Here is a 21,990-nt window from a genome sequence, read left to right on the forward strand (position 1 = left end):
ACCTACTAGATAGTCCACGGTATATTTTTAAATAGAGTATTACTCAGAGGTTTCACAGTTATTTTCCGTTTCAGAGGTTCCTTTCTCACAAAAATGTAGTTTTGTGACTCCTTGATAAGACAATCCCGACCAAACCACCACTAACGCAGGATGATAACCACGTTGTACCTTTCCGACTACTTGACCAGCTTCTATAAAACTGTGAGCGTACACTTTATCATTTTGATTATTGTAGTGTTCGTCAATTCGTGAAATTTTTTCATCTGTGAAGAGGATATATCCGTGCTTCACCTGCGTATCGCGACAGAAGGCGTTTTGATCGATCCACTCTCTGTAATTGTAAAGATTGATTTAGGGCATGTTCTGTATATATCGATAAGCACCGAGCTTCAGGTCTTGTTTAAATTTAATTTTGTATAAACAGACAGAGTGCTAACGGGAACCTTAATTTCACGCGATAAGATTATGACCGACGCGACGGCCCACTACTTGCAAGCAATCCCATTTTCTTTCACACCACATTCCATATTGTAATTTGTTAATGAACACGATAAAATATGTGAAATGGCGCAAAATCGAAAGAAGTTTTTAAAATAATAAACGTGTTCCAAATTCAAAATAATTAAGAAGTTAAAGAAAATAAAAGTCTTTTTGTAACAGTATTTATGGACAGACTGGTAAATATATGTATTAGTATATGAACAATTTAATACAATTAAATTTCAAAACAAAAAATTATAATTCAGTTACGCTTAAATAAATTCAACAGTGTTGGAGCCTTTTTCAAGACCGTCAAAGTCAATATTAAAAATTAATTAACTATAACTGAAACAATCTTTACTCGTGGGAATTACATAAAAGTTGAGTTTATTTAGTAAATGTTACCTATTTATTGAAGTTGCAATTATTTAACCAATTACCATCTCAAATTCGCAATATTGGAGTGTTTGACAAATTCAAAAAGGCATTAAAGATGCATGTTAGAATGAACATAGCTGACTAAAATTGTTACGGCTAATGGCGACGTGTATCTCGCTCGTATATAATATATACATATTAATATTAAGTTTCTCATGTAAATAAAATATTTCTGTTTTTTGTAATGAGAAATAAAGTTCTTTAAACATTATTTATTGAAGTTCCCATTTCAGTGAACTATTTGGAAGTACATACGGGAAACCGAAGTAATTATATTTGCTAATGACCGAGTATATCCGAAACACCAGCCGTAATTACAACCAATCGTAGATTTATTCTATAAACATCAGTGACGAAGTCTTTATAGGAAAATACTTCGAGACTTAGAAAATATAAATATATAGAAACTGTATACGGTTGTCTAAATCCTCTAACGACTGAGTTTTAAAATTTTAATTCAGCTAATCGCTCAATCAATTAGGACTTCCAAAGTCCAATTTAAGTAGAGTTTTGTCTTATCACTTAAATGTACATTCATTAACACTATTTACTACATAAATTAGTTAATCACTTGTAACAATTAATATTTACAAAATATCTACTAGCAGTATTATAATTAATATTTGAAAACAATATTTGTATTTTAGATACAATTAACCTATGTATGTGACCGACATCTACAGGACTACCGTACTGCAGAATTTTTGACAGCACCGTTGACGCATATGGTTTATAACGCAGAGGCTCGACTCTCAACAAAACGTCAAATCATCTACGTACGAGAAGACAGAATTGCCCCGAAGCCGTATTAGGGGAAACTGGATTTTTAAACAAACTTATAAGACCTCGGTCTCACAACTAAAACAGATTTCTGTATGTGTTTTTCTAATAGGCAAGTAAGAGATCATCATTATGTGCCCAGCAGAAAACGCATAATAATAATATAATTACCTTGTTTATTGAACTCAACATGACAATAGTATGGATTACTATATACAACTATAGGTAGAGGCTTACAGAATCTACGTTAATGACTAAGACAGTAGTAATAAAAAATTGAAGACATTTTAATACATTAATTTAGTACTAAAAATAAATTAAATCAGTGGCGCTACAACCTCTTTAGGTCTTGGCCTCAGATTTCTGAATCTGTTTCATTTTCAAATCTAATAGGCAAGTAGGTGATCAGCCTCGCGTGCCTGACATACGTCGTCGACTTTTTGGGTCTAAGACATGTCGGTTTCCTCACGATGTTTTCCTTCACCGTTCGAGCAAATGTTAAATGCGCACATAGAAAGAATGTCCATTAGTGCACAGCCGGGGATCGAACCTACGACGTCAGGTATGTGAGTCGCACGCTGAAGCCTCTAGGCCAACACCGCTCTTATTAATATAATAGATCAGTGCAATGTTAATAAACTTTTTTATGTGCTCATGTAACACTCTCTCACGGTGAAAGAAAAAAAACGTGAGGAAACCGACATCAAATCGTGTGTGATCACAGAATTCTGATCTCTTACTTGTCTATTAGAAAAAATAAAATCTTATAATAAAACAACTGAGCAAATACTGTTCAATACTCACATATTATTTTATATCTCTCAACATTCAGTAACGCATTTTAAAAGTTATTACCTGAAACAAAATACAATTATTAATATCAATATGTGTATGCCAAATATTGACAAACTGTCTTATTTAGGATAGGGCAGAGAGTGTGTACATTTTGTCTTAAGCTTAAAACGTCTGCAATTAATATTGCTAACGTCATTCTAAGGCGATGAATTTCGGCACGTAGTTGCCAATCAGTTTAAAACAGCTTGGAACCTGAAAAAAGTGAAATAGAGGCTTTCGCGTAGCAAACCTTATCATAAAACAAGGATAAAAATACAATAATCGTTGTTGCGAGATATTGTCATAAATTTGCAACAAAGTAGCACGTGCAGCACTGACGTAAATGATGCAAAACAGATGCGCAGGAGCATCCAACGCTAAACATAAGCAAATTTACACTGGCGTTAATCCAATCTGTCCACCTGAGATTGGTGTGGAAACCTTTACACACTCAATATGACTTAAGTAAGAATAAATTGCATGAAAAACTAAAAATTTAGGTTTGATGACACGCTCCATTTTAGACTATATGTGAAAAAAGGCTTCCACTCTCTAGTTTAATAAAATAAAAGTGCTGTTGTAACATCTCCATGCATATGCTAACGATCTAAGGAAACCGAAACCAGTGTGTGGCAATTCAAATAAAAAGACTAATTATACAAACCTTACCACAATGTCATTTCAATTGATATTTCTGAATCGTTAATATTTATACATTGATTTATTAATCGATATGTTCTGTTTCCATTATCCTTGATTCCTCAATTCCTTTGAACATGCATTATTTTTCATGTCTTCCTAAAATTTAACTTATTTTATCACATTCTTAGAGTTAGAATGTTTGACAGAGTCGTATGATTTCGCTGGTTGGACAGTGGACACCAATGTTTATCAATACTATCATATTTTCACTTCGTAATTGGAAATTGTAAAGCAGGTTTTAGAAAGCATTTCTGTTGTATACTATATCAAGAGGTCGTTGAACTTATATTCGAGGGGCACGGCTCACATGTTTTTTGTTTTGATGTCTTGATGTTAGCATAATTTACTTATCGCATGTTTATTAATACTTTTCCTTATGCAAACATGACGCATCAACCTCTATTTTTGAAAATATATATGTATATATATATTGGTTAATATTTTGTATTAAGTACTTCTTATCAGCAAAAAATTGAATATTATTGAATTTATTTATTTATTATTGTCTCCAATCATAGTCTTTGGTTGACATACTTGCGTGCGAGGGCAGTCCGATAAATACTTAGCCTCACCGCCTTTAGCACCACTATTGCAAGAGCAATCATCGCTTAGAACATTCTCGCAGACAGCTACTGTATTTAACAGTCGATTCGGACGCGTAGTTTTGTTTAGACCGTGTGTGCCACAGAGCGTGACCGCGGATTTCAAAAAACGATTTTTTTTTTGGAGGGTAAACCGCGTAACGAAATCAAAAGCCCAGTAAAAGTGCTCCGATGAAGGTAAAGACTGTCCCATCGGCGGGAAAGGTTACTTATTACCACTATTTTTAGGACTTAAAAGATGTGATCAACATCGATTACCTTCAGAGTAGCAAAACGATCACAGAGCTCTACTATGCTGATTCGATGCCGAATTGGAGGAAAAAGGCCTGAAGAAAAAAATTTGGAAACACTTTTTCTTTTTCTTCCATCAGGATAATACCCTCTGTGAGCCTCCGCCGTCAGCACAGGCAATTTGGTGGAATTAGACTACGAACTTCTGCCCTATCCAACGTATTCTCCGGATTTGACCCCGTCCGACTTCTTTTTGTTTTCAAAAAAAGTCACTCGCCGTGCAGAAATTTGATTCGAATGAGATGGTTATCACCGCCACGGAGGCGAAGACGTTTTTTTCAGACGGGTTAAAGAAGTTGGAATATCGCGGGTCAAGTGTACCGAACTCAAAGGAGAAATTATGTTGAGAAATTAATCGCCACTTATGCAAATTTAATTTTTATTTTTTGTAGACTAAATACGTATCGTACCACTCGTATGGGCCGTAGAATAGCGAAAGAGAGTGAACAACCATTAAAATCCGACTTCTTAGACTTTCGGAAGTACATAGTAATAAAAAATACAGACTATACGAACAATATCCGTAGTAGCTAGGAAATAACTAGAATACAGTTTCTTTAAGACATAATTACATATTTATGAGCCTTCTAGTTAGATATTATAGTCATTACTTGCATACTACTCAGTAAACAATTATCTACTATATACATGACGTAACTTAGAATCACGTTTACGCTTTTCCTCATATGTCTTTAAAAAAGGATACTCGTATATGTCTATAGCTGCTAACGTATAATTATTAACTTTTTTATGATGGAGCCCATTTTAAATGGCGTTAGAATTCTCTACGGGATTAAACGTAATCAAATTTGTGTCTTATAGTATATGTTGATACTAATTCATAGCTATTTTTACACATATAAATTATGTGTTATCATATTTATTTAATTTCCAAGTGATACAAGAATGATGACGAAAAGTCTAGCGACCCTAATAACGCCGGTAATATGATAATCAAGTGTGTGGCAAATTATATAATTGAACCGTTCTCAGTTGTCTTCGGGCAATTTTGCGTAACGCTAAGTAGCTATGTCTCCAAGGATTGTTGACTTTGTGATAAGATAACTGATAAACGATTGCATTCACGGTGTGCCTGATATGCATGATATTTATTACAAATAAGTTTATTTTAAGACTATTATTTTGGGGTTTCCTAAAATAATTTAATTAAACTTGTAGAGTTTGAAAGAAGAGATATTTTTCAATCGATTATACATTATTTACTATTATCACAACTAGTAAGTTGTTGAGATTTGGTCGCCAGTTTGGGAATCGAGATAAGTATCTCTCGATTCTGCGACACTTGTTGTTCTGTTCTTCTTTTATCGTCTCCCGAAAGCCTTTAGACTGAAACCTTCTTTGTCCATTTTTATTTTTGTTTTACCATTGCCATTCCACTATTTTACATGTTATTTTAAATCCTTGTATTTCGTTTTTTTTTATCATATTTCATTTTTTTTTTCGTTACAAGTAATTTTGGCATACACCTTATTTATGTTGTAATGATTCGATTAAAGCCCATGTTTGGCAGCCATATGCTTACTACTTATTAACTGTTTTTAAATCTGAATTACGATTGGATATCACGATTACTAACATTTATTTTATGCGAAAAAGTGTTTATGAAAATCTGTGTGGAAGCTAGGCTTCAAGCGAGCGAAGAACTTGACGGTGACCATAATATTATTATTACCTCTATAATATTTTTTTAATCTATCTAATTATGTCCCTTTGGTAGGTCCTCTAATATTCTATCTCATTCTTTACTAGCTACAGCAACGTCAAGGAGGACTGACAAGGTGAACACGAGTCTCATACTTTGTAAATGTCTGATAATAGTATCTATAGTACACACTACAATGTCGAGCGCGTGCCTTCTTATCTTTATGGATATTTATAGATGTATGTAGGCAAATACATATTTACAACATGAAAAACTTAATTTCAAGTGCCCCACACCCAATTTATATGTAGTTCTTTCAACATAATTAGTGCTGATCGCGATTAGAATAACAGGGTACCCATACTCGTTGAAGTTTTAATTTAATAAGTGAAAGATTGAAGTGAAATGAAAAAGCAGACACCTAGTGGCTTATTTTTTGATCTCATATAGCGTAAAACCCTGAGATTTTGTTAAGTTCATGTTGATAGGCTAGGTAGGGTCTTCTGCGTTGAGTAATAACCATGCTTTGTCATGTGTTGTCCAAAAAATGGTTGGCAGTGACGAGGTATGGAATGCAGTGGAAGAAGAAGACAGCAGAACGAGAGAGAGAGAGAGCGCTTCAGCAATCCTATGGTTAGAAGACGAGGAGAAAATAGGAGCAGATAAGCCCATCTCCTACATCGTATGTAGTGTATCCTGCACTGGAGGGTTTTGAATGTAACATGCCATCGAGGTCCCGGTTAAATAAGAACGAGAGCGACCCCGCAGCCGATGTAACGTGGCTGTGTAGAAACTACTCGAACTGGCTTTAGGATTCTGCTCACAGTCTCTGAATAGCGGATATGCTGAACTATAGTTCCCCCCTGCCCCCAAAACTCCAGTGGTATACCCCTGTACGCAAATTGATTTCCACAAAAGAAAAGGCTACGTAGGGTCGATAATCAACAGATGCACGAATGTGTTAAGTGTAGGTACGTGTTTTACTGACATATAAAACAAGTATTACTTTTATGACCATGCTCTCATAACGATACCATATTATTGTGAAATGCTAAATTTAACTCAGTATCCTTACTTGGATCTTTTTACACAATGCTAACAGGATTTTTAACTCCTTCAATATTTGCCTTACGCTAGAATATTACACATCATGTCTCCAAATAAATTTAAATCGCCCCAATTTTTATTCAGTTTGAATTATATTGAAATACAAAGATTTTAGTTTGGTTCGGATTTTCTACCGAGAAATATATAAAAATGCAAATTACAAATCTATGCTTGTAGCAAGCATATTTCTATTAATGTAGTACATAATTAACTTATTTTTATTAAAACTGTAATAAGTAATATTGAAGTTGTAAAGGTTGTAAAATAAAACATTGCTATATTCGAGATACAGAGGTCCAGTTTAATTTTTGGAGTTAAAAAGAGACAATATGTCGAATCAATGGCGCATCATTCATTTCAATAACTTCAATGTCAAATAAGTTCAAAACAGTTGTATGGTTTTTTTTTTATTATTAGAAGCGAAATATTACATTAGTTAAAATACTAATTTATCTTTACTAATGAGAGGGTTAATGTTGCTTTAAAATTATAATAATATCATTAAACATTTACATTTTTGCACAGAATTTGATAAAAATTTAATCTAAACAATTTATATTACTACCAATGTCAAATTAAAAGCCAAGTGTTAAAAATAAAACTCAAAACTTATTTAAATTCTTCTTATATGAATTTTAATAGGCAGTTTGAATCTCAACGAGGCGGAAATAAGAATTCACTCACCATGGCTTTAGAAACTTGAATATATAATGTTGTGGTGTAACTGACCTGTAACGACGAAGAATTATTAAGCTGTTCTATGTTGTCTAGGACGAAATCTTTTGAACACACGTGTGTTTTTTTTGTGCGGAATTAATGCTCTTTTTTGCTCTGGGCAAAACATCAACATTAATGTAGTATTACTGTATCATAATAATTGTACTCTAGAGGGTTAATTCCCTGAAGACCAGTCATGCCATACAAGTAATAAATGTCAGTTGGACCGATTTATATTGGATTTTTATTTCCCAAGATTTTGCAAAACTTGCTTGGAGTAAGAGAATTCATAATTAAGTTGCGATATAAAAGGTCATCAACACTTCAAGGCCTTCCAAACTACAATAAATTTTGTTTATCATATACGTAAACGTAATTATAATGAAATCGTCATTTATCAAAAGATTATTCTATATATCACGGCTATGTATTTGTACTGAAAAGTAAAATCGTCTTCACTGTTTGCTTAAAATAATTATCTAGAGGGATTTGGCATTACTTTTTGAGACTTATCTAAGACTAGCAGACTCGGCCAAGCGTTGCTGTGGCTAAGGTTTTTGTTATATTACGTAGTAGTAAATTAATCAAGGGAAACCGTAGGAGAACTTATGTGAAACGTTGGTACCACGACACGGACCTAAACTAAACTACCTTTAACTCAGCGCCATCTGTTAGAATTGTATCAAATAATAAACAAATGTTAATGTTATCGTAATTTAAGTAAGGATGCCTATTTTTTTTGAAAATGAAATATAGCCTATGTCACTCAGGAATGATGTAGCTTTCCAACAGTGAAAGAATTTTTCAAATCTGCCAAGTAGTTTCGGAGCCTATTCAATTCATACAAACAAACAAAAAATCAAACCTTTCCTCTTTATAATATTAGTATAGATAAGGCTAAAGAATCGATTAAGAGGACTAAAAAAAATTAAGCCCTCATTAAAAATCTCAGAAATGGAAAATGTATAATCATCTGTAATAATAGCATTATTCTTATTTTAAATTTGACTTATAAGGGTTAAGGTAGGGCAGAATTCTTAAATCAAATCTGCAATGTCATCTGCATGTAATATTTAGATCCATCGAATTATTTAATAATCGTACGTAACAAACGCAAGAAGCATTTGAATTAGTTAGCAACAACGTTTGGTAATTAGACACCTTATCAGCGCATAAGTAATTTCAAGTGAGAATAAAAAATTATGAAAAACCGAAATATTCGTATCGTTACATAAATTACAAGGTCGATGATGTAATATCTGTTTGTTCCGAGTTCGTACAATATTTACATAAAAAATTCAGACTTAAATTGTTTAAACAAAATATTTTATTTCATTAAGAAGTTGCTTTATATATTTATTTACGTTAATTCGAACGATATTTTCATATATTTAAATAATGCAGCATAGAATAACAAAAAAATTATCAAACAAAGCCAATAAATTTTTGAATTAATATGTATGTATATGACGAAGTTAATGTTAAACCTACTTACGAATTTATCTTACAATTTGCTTATAAAATACATATTAAAAAAGCTAATATTTTAAAGACGCAATATTTCTACGTTATATATTATTTTGACATTTAAGATTAATAATTCAAACTTTACGTTAATAATAAATGATTCGTTTAGATAAACACATAAACGTCAACTATATAGAAACATGAAAATGAGAACGCGTCATTACTGTGAAGGCGTGTGCGTATGCGTATGAGCAACGTAAGTGGTCTAATTAGGTATATATATATATATATGTATATACTGTATACTTCTATAAGTCTACAGGTACCTAAGTAAAAATGAGGTCGAGGAATATACATATATTCTTTTGATGATAACATTAATTATACATTAATGCATTTAAATACGTTAAAGGCAGAATATAAGTACTTTAAATATATATGTTTGAATTAACGTTTAATGTTATTATTATTTTTAATTAAAGGATCAATATCCTTCACTACTATTATATATAACTCTAATTAAAAACACAATACAATATAAATTCCTCGAAACAAAATTACATTATTAGGCCCATTCTATCTAATCTAGATAGAACTTTTGTCCAAGTTCGTTTTTATTCAATCATGGCCAGTATTTGGAGTCAAGAATTAAATCATTTACACCACATTAGTATGGCCGAAAGCTGTAACTAGCGATTATATGAAATCTTGTATAGTTTACAAATAATCTCAATAATAATAATCGTTTACTTCATTTTTGTTCCGCAAAACGCTGTAGTATCGTCCATCTCACCTCACGCGAACTTCAGGCATACGTTCGTTTCACTCGCTGATTGCTCCATCGAGACGGGAACACTACGTTAACGCCAGCGCTCGACAAAATATTATAATTACCATGAGTAAAATAAAAATCATTTCCACAAAACTAAACAAACTAAGAATATATAATACGTTATTATGACATGAAAAAAAAGATTCAATGAAATTTCAAATCAAACCGCGTAGTATATGAAAACTAAACATGCTACTTTATGATTTTACTGAAAATTATACCGATATCTTTATGTGCCGCTATTAGATGTCAATAAATAGATGAAACAATTAACTAATACTAACAATGGTTAAAATAATATGCGAAAAAACTCATTATAATTTTAACTCAGTATAGCGAATACACAGCTCTAACAATTACAAATAAATACACTTAGATGAGTAGGTTTGTATATGCGGTGTTCCCTTTGGTATGGGGCTACTCTTTCCACGTGATTAATCTGGCACTCGTTAAGTAAACCACATCATTATAAACTTTTTAACCAGTTTTATTGCATATACTACGCGCCGTTCTTAATGCCCTCGAATTTATACTATAGATTCGCAATAGTTGCGCCGCGGTGATTGCGTTTTTCACTAAAGCGGGTGGAGGGGGACGAAATCACAAATTTTGCTAGGCCCGCTCTTAACAAAAGTTTGACAATATGTTTACATAAATTCCTGATTAACATCAGTTTTTTCAACGACGAATACGTTGCAAACTGTGCGTCTACGTACGGCGATAGCTCAACTACAAGGTCAAGGCTGATTGCGCAAACGCATCATATTGGCAGAACTATATGCTTCTCCCTCACACTCATAATAAAATGGAATGTAAGAGAGAGAGAGGGAGCGAGATAGAAAACTGCTAAGGCAGCGTTGACAAGATTTCGTCCGCATTCCTGGCTGAAAATAAATCATTAGCGAAATTAGACGATGTGATGCATCATTCATGACTAGTCGGATACAAGTTTGTTAAATAAAATCAATTCACTTGTTTCATTACTTAAGCCGTTGGCGCCGTAGATTGTTTTGACTAAATATATAGATATGGCAGGAGAAATCGTAATAGGAGTGTAATAATATTATTATTATTACAAAGAAAATTAATTTCAAACATATTTGAACATTAGAATGTTCTATTTAACTTCAGAACTTTACATAATTATTACATTTATAAAGTATAATCATAATAAAACTTTACTTGTCAATTGCCTCTTAAACTTAATGCCGTTCTTAATGCCCTCGAATTTATACTATAGATTCGCAATAGTTGCGCCGCGGTGATTGCGTTTTTCACTAAAGCGGGTGGAGGGGGACGAAATCACAAATTTTGCTAGGCCCGCTCTTAACAAAAGTTTGACAATATGTTTACATAAATTTCTGATTAACATCAGTTTTTTCAACGACGAATACGTTGCAAACTGTGCGTCTACGTACGGCGATAGCTCAACTACAAGGTCAAGGCTGATTGCGCAAACGCATCATATTGGCAGAACTATATGCTTCTCCCTCACACTCATAATAAAATGGAATGTAAGAGAGAGAGAGGGAGCGAGATAGAAAACTGCTAAGGCAGCGTTGACAAGATTTCGTCCGCATTCCTGGCTGAAAATAAATCATTAGCGAAATTAGACGATGTGATGCATCATTCATGACTAGTCGGATACAAGTTTGTTAAATAAAATCAATTCACTTGTTTCATTACTTAAGCCGTTGGCGCCGTAGATTGTTTTGACTAAATATATAGATATGGCAGGAGAAATCGTAATAGGAGTGTAATAATATTATTATTATTACAAAGAAAATTAATTTCAAACATATTTGAACATTAGAATGTTCTATTTAACTTCAGAACTTTACATAATTATTACATTTATAAAGTATAATCATAATAAAACTTTACTTGTCAATTGCCTCTTAAACTTAGTGACAAGGCCTATATCTATTTCCAAAATATTTCAAATAAAATGTCAAACGTTACTGGTCGACATTAAAGCTAGTAGAATCATAATGTTAAAATCTTCATGGTGGCTCTATCGTAGATATATTTAATTAAAACTCGTAAGTTTAGTAAAGTTGAAGAAAATAAAGTTGACATAAAATTCAAGAAAAATTTTTTTTAACGGAATGTTTCAAGGAAACGTGTAATATTTTCCAAAAAACAATCTAGTCCTATTAAGTACAACTAAGTTTGCTGTTTCACTGATTTTTTTTTAATTTATCTACCACTAGCGACTCGCCCCGGCTTCGCACGGGTGCAATGCTGATACTAAATACACTACAGAAAAACTGTGAACGTTGTATATAAAATGTGGGTTATCCATAAGAGATAGACATATACCATCACGGACTTTTCTGTAGACCTTTTCAATGTGTACAATACTTAGTACATTATTTTGATAAAACTCGTAGGGTTCAGCCTGCGTTTGCAATGTAAGCGGAAAATATGTAATTATTTACGACATCACATTAGAAACCTCAAAAATAACATTACTTTTCCACTAATTAATGGATGTTATTATACATATAAACCTTCCTCTTGAATTATCTCACTCTATCTATTAAAAAAAACCACATCAAAATCCGTTGCGTAGTTTCAAAGATTTAAGCATACAAAGGGACATAGGGACAGAGAAAGCGACTTTGTTTTATGCTATGTAGTGATAATAATGACCGAGTTGTTTAAACGTAAACCTTTTTATATGTATGTCACGTACGTGTACCAATCTAGGTAAGCCGCTGGTATTTTTTGCACAACTGGGATGTGATGGTTTGGCTCTATTGCATACATTTCTAATAACTATTTAGTATTTAAGAAAAGGAATTTATACTCTGGCTTTAGGCACCAAGGTGGAGCCCTGTTAGTGGTTTTTATACCTTTAGTTTGTTAAGAATGTTTAAGCAATATCCCTCGCAAATTGAGCTGCTCAAATAGAATATTATACGCATATATGTTTGCAGTGTATCACAAGTTATGATTGAATGAATGACTACAATAGATCTGAATCGGCAATTAGGCGTATCCGTTATTGAAGTTGCACAATTGAAAGACCACTCTCGGTCAATAAGACCAATGATTTAAAAAATTGTGAGTGGCATGTCTCCGACTAAAGACTTTGTGTTTGCCATGCTATACAATCTTTACTGCGCTTTCTTTTTGTTAAATAATATTAAACTCTTCACAATTTTTCAACTTTACCTTATACAGGTATTTTTTTATAGAACTGGGGGCAAACGGGCTGGAGGCTCACCTGATGTTAAGCGATACCGCCGCCCATGGACACTCTGAATGCCAGAGGGCTCGCGAGTGCGTTGCCGGCCTTTTAAGAATTGGAACGCTCTTTTCTTGAAGGACCCTAAGTCGAATTGGTTCGGAAATACTTCAGTGGGCAGCTGGTTCCACAAAGAGACATTGCGCGGCAAAAAGTGCCTTGAAAAACGAAACCGTATTTATTAACCGATCTTTTTTAAATATACATGGCACTACAACCTTTAAGTTCTGGGCTTCAGAATTCCTTATGTGTACCGTGATAAATTCCAATAGGCTAGTTTCTGTGTAATATGGACGCGGCAACCAGAATAAAAAAATACTTATTTTATCCGTAGGTACTTGGTTCTATATTATTTCGTAATATTTGTTAATTAACTACGAATTCACACAAGTACTTACAATGCTTTAAAGCTCTGACCATTTGAATGCACATAGCAGTCAAAAGTCTATTGAAATTACGGTTATGTGCCGACGAAAAAATATATTATAAATTTAAAATAGAACTTACAAACAGCGCCGTCAAGAAAATATTTCGTTTGTAACATTGGTATTTAGATCGACTATCAAGCCAAAAATAATTATAATAATCTGCTAGCTTTAAGAGAAAACTTTAAAGGAATCGTGTTATATTTTATTTCAATAGACTTGGATGAATTCCATTGTTATCAACCGAATACTGCATTTTAACTGTTAACATACAGAGACAAATTTGAAACTTATTATCCGTAGATAACTTAAATAAAAGTAGGCGTTATAGTGTGTGTGGTTTACGCGAATACTGGGCCTGTTTAACAATGTATGGATAGAGTATCAAATAGCTATGCAACACATAAATTATTCGAAAGATAAAAGTTCCGAATAAGATACTTCGCGTTTCATGACGAATAGCGCTTTCTGACAGTCGTGAAACGCAAAAATAATGTTTATCTTACCAAAAAAACTCAAAACTCAAACTCAAATACATAATAAGTAATAAATAGCTTATTTGGAATTTATCCAGACATTGTGAAACAGACCCTTAAACGCGAAATTCTTTTATTTACGTAATTTAATGATTCGAGTTCTTAGCAGTCATGGTCATAGAGATTGCTCAATATTGTGCTGATAACCATTTGACATTAAGATAAGAGTCTAAATGATTTTTTGGGTTACTGATGGTTCAAATGCTCCCCTAATAATATGGGTTAATAAACCCGATTTCTATAACGTTTCTACAATTGTTGACAAACAGAAACATTCAAGGCATACCTAACTGATATTGCCATGTCGCTTTATTGTACTCGGTGACTACGTTATCAGTAACTATAATCTTCAACCATACTTATAATCACGTTCCAATCTATAATACCTGATATATAACACAAAATGATTGCACGAATATATCGTTAGAATTACATCATATTTTCTATATCAGCATCAAACATTACGCTAATGATTTTTCTTAAAAGAAGAGCAATGTTTTGATCAGAAGTTACCAGGGTACCGTTTGGAAATACCGAAATACTAAACTTTGCTGATATATTTATAACTAACAGTAATATAATTAAATCCTTTAGCATGCTAGAGTACCTACCTAGAACCATAGAATGGAATTATGTATGAATTGTGTTAATTAAAGAGTGCTTTAGAAATAACAGGGAACGACAAACATCCGCAAAGAAACACTTTTAATACAGCTGGCGCTATATCTGATATTTTATATTGTTAACAGTCACCATTATTTAACGAAGACACATTTAAAATATTTTTATTAAAACACAAAACATAAGCCACGCCAAGGCTTCGAACGGTCTATTTATAATATTAGTATAGATAATGAGTAAGCTCCAAAACGGATTTTTTTAAATAGTTCAGATAACTAGATGCTATGTGTATCGCACGCTATGTAATATTTAGTTACTAGTTACATAAGGTGCTAACTGTAGCACAAAGGCCTATTATATAAAGTCAGTCGAAATCATTATGAAAACGAAATACATAAGCGTTATATATAGAATAGGCCGTCACAATATCTGGTTTGATTTTATAATCTGATTGGGCTTATTCTGAACAGTCTAAAGAAGTAAAATATTCCGATTCCTTGTAAGCGTCTAATTAAACTAATTACAAGAAAAAAAGGTCCTGCAGGAAAAGAGCGTATCAATTCTTAAAAGGCCGGCAAAGCACTCGTTAAAAAAAATATATACTTTAATTAAAAAAAACCTCAGATCGAGTTTCCCCATTCTTTAAGTGTTGTTGAATTATTTGCGAATCGAAGTTAAACGTAGAGATAGGTGAAGTAAGTTCGACTCCAAATCGCTTCGTCCACTATATTATGGTTTTCATTTTAATTTCACCCGAAATTCGAAAATGGCATGGCCGTAATGCATTTGTGTATTTCCTGGTCAAATGACACCATGTCTCAAGGTCACATCCTCGATTCGCAAGGAAGGTTGATCACATTCACTTTCTTGTTTAATATAAATATTTTATTATCACATATCCCATGGAATTTAATTTTATCACTTAAGCTTAAAAAACTTACGTATGTAATGCAATCACGAACCGAAATATTTAATTTGAAATCTCGTGGGATAAAGAATTTTATTACAATCTCGCGAGATCTCAGTATTTTCGAGATTTCGGGTCGTTTCCGAAAACACGAGGAAAACTGCTCTGATGTGTTTGTGAGCCTAATTTTAATATACGACAATATTTTAAAGAGAAATATTTATTATAACTATTATTAATAAGTAATTATTTATGATTAATTTTGAAACATATATTTTCGATGTTTCAATACAAGCCTTTACAATTGTGAATAAAGAGTTATTTACAGAATTATCTACTATATTATTTTTATCTAGATATCCTCGATATTTCAGAGTGATTTTGGAAATACCATCTAAAGAAGCTTATAGTATCAAGAGAATGTCTGATAAGCTGCATCTTATATCAGTTGCTATGTACTCAGCAGCTGCAAATGCCTGCACAATACTATTACAACACTATATTATAAGCAAATTGTAGAAAGCCTTGCTCCGCCATCCTCTTGTAGAGGATCATCATCTTCATTATCTCTTGTAGAGGATCATCATCCTCTTCACCTTTTTTTGGTGAGGGACTCTAATCTATCTCATCTCGCAGAAATACGCGGAGGATTTATAGCTGCTCTCAGAGTCTCTACTAATTCCTCTTGAAGTTGTCAATAGTCTAAAAACCATTGATAGAGGTAATTCATCTTAGTTTTCAGTTGCGGTGTTCACCGCAGCAGTGGCGGCGTTTAAACAGATATTGTTTTATTTTTATTTTTTTCCATACGATTTATTTGTATTCAATTGAAAATTTTGTCACCTTTCAACAGTTTTAAGTCATCTTTATCATTAGAGGGATTTTAAATACGTATAAGTTATAACAGTGGTTGTATTTCTTCGATGCCCAGAGATATGATTGTTTATCGAAGAGATTAACTTTTGTTATACTGGCATTTAATCTTGTTAATCCTACGAGATCTCGGGATTGAATTAAAAAACACATTCGCGAGATCGGAATAGCATTACCTACTTATGTAGGTCCGGTAAAGATTTATCTAGATATCTTTGAAAAAGTAGATAAATAGACAAAATTAACGCCAAAAAAGTTATTTGTTTAGAACAACACTAGTAGCTTTATACCCTCTACGACACGGACACTTAACGCGTTAAGAAAAAGGCTTTCCGTGCCGATCCTCCTTTCAAACATGCCATTCATGGCATTTATCGTCCCTTGTCATAAGATAACGCAATATTGATTCAACATTAACTGATATTTATTCAATATGTGTGCTTTGCTCCACACTGGTAAAATGTGTGTACTACACATTTAGAATCGACAAACTGCGCCGGTACTCTGTAACTTGGAATAACACCGCATTTACGTTTTTGTATTCAATTTCGAATAGTTTCTACAATATTACAAACACGCTACAAAATCTTACTCATGTACAAGTGATCCCCCGATGTTGCTATTGGGATTTACCGAGAAACAGCCCTGCATTCTGATACATGGAAATAAAATATTGCGGCAATCGTAAAACATATGACGCACCTCGTCAAACATGTGGAGTGTCTCCTGTTGAAGTAGGATGTTAACTCAATCGATCGAAATTTCACAAAACGTTTTACGCCAGTTAAACAAACCTTATAAACGTCTACGTTTTTGTTGATTCGACGAATTTGTACTCACCTCTACATAGAATATGATACAAATAAAGAATGATATTATCACATTTTCGAGTCAGAATGACAGTTTAATATCTGTTCACAAACAGTAATAATTGTAATAAAAATTAAAAATCCTTGACATTTTATTATTAAAAACTACTTAAAACCTTTAAATTATGCCGTGTTTATTTCATGAATTAATCAATATTATTATGGTAAACAGTTTGAATAGTCGTTTTATGACGCACCTAACACTCAATAGATTTTATTATTAAAATCTGGACACATCTAAAAAAGCATGGGAAAATACACATTTGCATGCAATATTTTTAATATTGCATAAAAATTGTAGGTATGAAGCGAATTTTAATACTCTTTAGCCATTGAAAATAAATATTGTTGCTTTACACGAGAAATACACATTTAAATACAACTTCTTAAAGTATAGCTAGCAGCGACCATAAAATAAAGTTGCTTTGAAGTTTTTTTTTTAAATAACAATACGAAGACCCTGAATGCATGGGCCACGATTAAGCAGTGAAAAAAGAATACCAAAGTCAGCCCAGGTACCGCTGGATCGGCCCAGGGGAATATCTGCTGCAGCTAAAAGCCGTCAATTGGCGGGAAGTGGAAAAGGACAGGGAGCACTGAAAGTTTCAGTTTCATTCAGAGACCAAGTCACGTGTTGTGTCGCAGATCAAGCGGAGTGCGTGAACGAGTATGATTTAAGACAGTATAGTTTGGACAAATGAAACGTCATCACTGTGCCAAATTGGTGAGGTGAAGGACATTTGTACTGTCATATGATTCTCGCGTGCTATACCGTATGTAAACAGTCGGTTGCGACCCTTGATCCACGCTAGCGGCGATAAGCTATACTGTAAACATGTCTAATGGATCTAGTTTGCTTGTTCAACTTGATATAAATTATGCAGGAACTATTGGGAATGCGGTGTATATGTGAGATTCCCATACCTTGCTATAGATATTCGAAAAGCGTGATCGCTAAACTATCGGTCAATATGTTGACCAATATGACCATCTGTTTTTGGTTAGCTACAGTTCTTTACCTTGCTGTATGCACACATGATTAACTGTTAAATAATGAATAGACCAGTGTCGATAATTTTTGAAACAAAAAAAAATTACAGTAGGATGAAACCCATTAGAAATGCAGGGGAATATGATCAAAATGAAAGGAAAAATAAATTACGGTCGATCCGAGTTCGGGAAGTGGGAGGGGGGTGACTTTTAAGGGGGAAAAATTGTTTATCTTGATTTCCGGCGAAACTACTAGTCCTATGGAAAAAAGTTATATGGCAAAGTTGTAGGTCATAAAAAGATCTACAACTTTGGTTTTTACAATTTTTTCACATAACCTCAAAATTTAGGTGAAAAATTCAAAAAACCAAGTTTTTGGTTTTTTATTTATATCTTTTTTAAAAAGTTTTTTTTTTCTACGAAATTTGGTGAAAACTTACCTTCTTATGTCCCAAATATACTGTAATTTATTTGATTAAAAACATTTATTTTTTCGCCTCATTTTAACTTAATATCAAAAAAGCACCCTAATTTTCAATCGAAAATTCTGACGTCAAAATTTCAGCTTTTTTCAAAAAGTTTGGGGGCTTTTTGTTCGTTGAAATATCTACTTTCTGATGGTGTAAAAAAAAATATACATTACCATAGGAAATATTATTAGAAAATGCAAAAAATTGAAAAAACCTCAAATTCGAAAATTTTCTTTTAATTATGTACAATTTTGAGATATTTATTAAAATTTACACTTTAATTACTCAAAAAACGTAAGATTTCATGCTTCATTGATAAACGAAAAAATTGCAAATTAAAATATACTTCTATAATTAACAAACAACTAAGTTAATAAAGTTAATATTTAATAAGACATCTACAATATTTTGAAAAAGTTGTAGAATCTTCTGTAAATAATATTTGTAGGTGCCTATTTATTGCTGTTTTAAGATAATTTATATACCTGAGTGACCTTTTGTGAATTTTAGCCCAGTGTAAGTTATTTCATTGAGAAGTGGGGATGGACCTAGGAGGGTCTGGGCCTTACTGCTACCTGCTATTTCGTAGCAGCTGTAAAAACCGTTAGCCAGTATTCGAGAGACAGAGTAGTGTACAACATCGTTTTTAAAAATACACCTGCAGGCTGAGTTACTCTAAGTGATTTGTGAGAAATTTACTTTATTCAAAGAAAAATTCAAAATTCACCGAAGGTCACTCGGGTATATAAATTATCTTAAAACAGCAATAAATAGGCATCTACAAATATCATTTACAGAAGATTCTACAACTTTTTCAAAATATTGTAGATGTCTTATTAAATATTAACTTTATTAACTTATTTGTTTGTTAATTATAGAAGTATATTTTAATTTGCAATTTTTTCGTTTATCAATGAAGCATGAAATCTTACGTTTTTTGAGTAATTAAAGTGTAAATTTTAATAAATACCTCAAAATTGTACATAATTAAAAGAAAATTTTCGAATTTGAGGTTTTTTCAATTTTTTGCATTTTCTAATAATATTTCCTATAGTAATGTATATTTTTTTTTACACCATCAGAAAGTAGATATTTCAACGAACAAAAAGCCCCCAAACTTTTTGAAAAAAGCTGAAATTTTGACGTCAGAATTTTCAATTGAAAATTAGGGTGCTTTTTTGATATTAAGTTAAAATGAGGCGAAAAAATAAATGTTTTTAATCAAATAAATTACAGTATATTTGGGACATAAGAAGGTAAGTTTTCACCAAATTTCGTAGAAAAAAAAAACTTTTAAAAAAAGATATAAATAAAAAACCAAAAACTTGGTTTTTTTAATTTTTCACCTAAATTTTGAGGTTATGTGAAAAAATTGTAAAAACCAAAGTTGTAGATCTTTTTATGACCTACAACTTTGCCATATAACTTTTTTCCATAGGACTGGTAGTTTCGCCGGAAATCAAGATAAACAATTTTTCCCCCTTAAAAGTCACCCCCCTCCCACTTCCCGAACTCGGATCGACCGTAATTTATTTTTCCTTTCATTTTGATCATATTCCCCTGCATTTCTAATGGGTTTCATCCTACTGTAATTTTTTTTCATTTTTTACTATTTTTGAAGGCTTCGGCACTGGTCTAGAAGGTTTTAGTTGTATTTTAAGTCCACCGAAAATTAGTACATTTTTTTATAAAGTTGTCAATTGATGGTCATTAATTTATAGCTTCCTATATAATAAGTTTTTGACAAATATTCATTTGTTTAATTGTTTTAGCAATCATAAAATTCTGTATTAAAATTTTCAATGGAGGTGGATTGAAGTTAAAAAACAAATAAAATCACATGTTTATTTAGGCTGTTAGAGCACGCGTAAGAAGTTCTCAGTTAATAAATACGATATTAAGATTTCATGAAATTATATAATTTCATGAAGAATATTAAACGTAAGATAAAAATAATAAGCCAAAGTGTTTACAGATTAGATTCAAACGACGCGCGCTAAATTATTAATAGCCTACACATCAAACTATTTGTTTATTTATTTTCCGATTTCTGGCGTGGTCCAATTAAATTTTCAAGGTACATTAACCGGATCTTTAAACTGTATCAAATGAAAACCTTTGATCTGCCAATATTATGAATGAGGCCCGGGAATAAACAAATATAGTATGTTATATATTAAAGCAATTAATGCGATCTTTTAATAGTATTTGTCAGCTCTGAGGCAAAGCGCTGAATATATTTGGAAATTGACGCATTGGTCAAGCCAAAATTGAGGCACTTCTCTCTCTAGGTATAACAGTTCTGCACAAATTAGTTTCTTATAACAAGTGTTTAAAGAAAAACTATTGATTGCGTAGTTCACACTAAACAGCCAAGAGTTAAAAACAAAGGTTATTTAGACTTTTTAATTATTTTGAATTAACGTATATTATTTTGAAAACTTCTTTAGATTTTACGCCATTGCACATTATTTTGTGTTCATTTTCAAATTACAAAATGAAATAGGATGTGAAAGAAAATAGGATTGCAATCGCCTTGCACTAAGTGGGTATGGAGACTTCGCTCATATTCCAGACACTTCAAAAGCCGTTTGTTCGTATATCGTACTGTCAACAGACACAATAACACTTCGTCTGTCAAAGACCAAAAAGACGTGCCGTTAGAACTTTTGTAGTTAGCTGTTAGTGCTGTTAAAGGCAGTCGAAACCCCATTTGGAAGCAAAAATCTTATCGCGAGAAATGAAGCTGACGCGTACTATAAAACAAGACCGGAAGCTCGGTACTTATCGTCAAGTAAAGAGAGTTCATTGATCAAAACGCAAACGCACAGAAATATCCTCTTTACCGATGAAAAAAAATCACGATTGAAGGAAGCTAAAGTAGCTGCTCAAGTGCTCGGATAGGTACAACGTGGTCATCATTCTCCGCCAGTAATTTTATGGTAGGGCGAGTCTTCAAGGAGTCACAAAACTACATTTTTGTGAAAAAGTGTATCATGATACAGTCTTGGATCATGTAGTGAAACCGTAAACTTTCCAGCAGGCTTCTGCACCTGGACAAAAGGCGCGAACGGCCTTTATAAGAGCTGAAGATCTTTAGACTTCAAATTATGATCAGATTAGGACATGGCAT

General features: G+C 32.7%; 1 protein-coding gene across 4 annotated transcripts in view; it reads right to left on the reverse strand.

The window, feature by feature from the left end:
* LOC111004466 (nuclear factor of activated T-cells 5) overlaps window positions 1-21,990 on the reverse strand; it is a 65,327-nt gene that overhangs the window by 41,321 nt on the left and 2,016 nt on the right. The gene's annotated exons all lie outside the window — the stretch shown is intronic.

Source organism: Pieris rapae, chromosome 10 (genome assembly GCF_905147795.1).
Source record: "Pieris rapae chromosome 10, ilPieRapa1.1, whole genome shotgun sequence".
Lineage (NCBI taxonomy): Eukaryota > Metazoa > Arthropoda > Insecta > Lepidoptera > Pieridae > Pieris > Pieris rapae.